Genomic DNA, 2164 nt, shown 5'->3' on the forward strand with positions numbered 1-2164 from the left:
TTAATGGTGATTCACAGGACAGGGGAGACATCCGAGATGTAGACACTGGTGAACACGGAACATAACTTTAAAGACCTGACAGTGGACAGAAACGAACAGGGCAGCTTTATACATTTGACACAGGTGAAAACGATTAGGGAACATTTTGTGTAAACTTGATCCAGGGTTTTGTTTCCTCTGGTGTGACAGAGAAGGTTTTTTTGTGAAACCCTAATTTGCTCCAGGGGGACTGTCCCTGTAACTGCTGACTAAGTCGCTCTGGATAAGGGCATCTGATAAATGCTATAAATGTAAAGAGAAATAATTGTCTGTCATTGTTCAGACAAAAAAGATAATGGCCTGATGTATGAATGTACTATGGCCACAAGAACCCATAAGAAAATCTCTCACCATATAAGAAATGGTGTATGACTTATTCATTAAGGCGAGTGGTGCATGGGACAGTCCCTTATAGAAGTGATGTCTTAGATTCCCTTTCTTATGGTCTACCTCCACCCAAAATGCTGCTTTTGGCAGGCTGCAAAATAGAGCAAATTCTCCTAACAGTATATCTCACACCTAAATAATTTCTGTTCACAAAGGTGCTCTAGGAGAAAGCAACAATGTATGAGCCACAAATTGTATAAATGTGAACTGAGAACAATGCGGGGGCAGGATAAAACCTCATTATGCAAGCAAACTTTGGCATTAAGATTTTTGTATTTCTATGACTAACCTTTGCAGCCCAACAGAAATGAGATCTCTTTATCAAACCTGTCTCAAGCTACAGAGTCACTTACACCTTTTCCAACCAACAGGAGTTTCTATCATAAATCAAATTGAACATTTAAACCTGTGTGCTATCTCTCTGAGCTATTTAAACTGTTACACCTGCAAGCAGTTAAATTCACTCTGGGTCTGTCATATGAACAGTTGTGGGATTGTTGCATTCCTAATAAGGTTACATATTAATAAAAACATCCATAGACTTTCACCTTTTCATGTTTTCATTTGCTGTTATTTTCTGGCAACATTTGACTCACACACAATCTGTGTCTGTGATAGAACCTGAACACATTACAGTATGTGTTTTATTTGTAATAGATTTTCTGTTTCTTTGTATGACATTAGAAAAAAATACTGCCATCTCAGTCAGCTGAACTTCACATCAGTGTGTACAGTGCAGTCTGACTAACAGAATGATTGCAGGCACCCTGAACTCAATCATCTTGCAGTTCTCAATTTGAAAGTATTGGCAAGAACTTCAGTCATATTCAGTATGACCTTTTAGATTTTGGATTTCTGTGAGAACCACAAAAGCCACAACCACAACTGAGTTACAGTCTTGAGAGGACACTCATGTTATTAGTTGTTGTGTGGCTCTGAAATCTCTGCACACAATCAATTCAGTGCCCTGTCAGAGGCTGATTGCATTTAAAATCTCAGAGGACATGCAATATTACTCTGAGCCTTAGCTCCCCACAACCCACCCACCTGAAGGAGGTTTATTTACCCTGAACAAAAATATAAATGCAACACTTTTGTGAATATTGCATAGGTGTGCCTTAGACTGCCCACAATAAATGGCCACTCTGAAATTGATCATACTGCAGTTTGATCACACAGCACAATTCCAGATATCGCAACTTTTGATGGATTGTACAATTGGCATGCTGACTTCAGAAATGTCTACCAGAGCTCTTGCCTATTAAATGAATGTTCATTTCTCTAGCTCGTGCTTGCTACGGCTGCACATATACTAAAATTGGATCGATACAGAGAAGATTAGCATGGCCCCTGCAAAAGGATGACATGCAAATCCGTGAAGCGTTCCATATTTTTAGGGGCAGTGGTGGCCTAGCGGAAAAGGAAGCGGCCCCGTAATCAGAAGGTTGCCGGTTTGAATCCCGATCCGCCAAGGTGCCACTGAGGTGCCACTGAGCAAAAGCACCATCCCCACACACTGCTCCCCATCAGAGATTGGTGTAGTATTGTGTGTGTGTAATATATGTAATATAATATATACATATTATTGTTGGAGTGGTCGTATTGAAGATCTGTGGCAGGTGTTCAAACTGAACTCCATGCACGGAAACCATGCAATTTGGACAAGCTTTGTAATGGTTGAATGGGCCAAAGTCTGTCAGGAAACCTATAGTAAAGAACACTTCACTTTAACTTTAAC

The 2164-nt window shown here is 40.2% G+C and overlaps 1 non-coding gene across 1 annotated transcript; it reads left to right on the top strand.

The window, feature by feature from the left end:
- The first annotated feature begins 1714 nt into the window (after positions 1-1714).
- Positions 1715-1821, top strand: LOC114802843 (U6 spliceosomal RNA). The gene has a single exon (XR_003751799.1). It is a non-coding gene; the product is annotated as a U6 spliceosomal RNA (small nuclear RNA).
- Positions 1822-2164: the final 343 nt, after the last annotated feature.

The sequence above is a fragment of the Denticeps clupeoides genome, chromosome 1, assembly GCF_900700375.1.
Source record: "Denticeps clupeoides chromosome 1, fDenClu1.1, whole genome shotgun sequence".
Taxonomy (NCBI): Eukaryota; Metazoa; Chordata; class Actinopteri; order Clupeiformes; family Denticipitidae; genus Denticeps; species Denticeps clupeoides.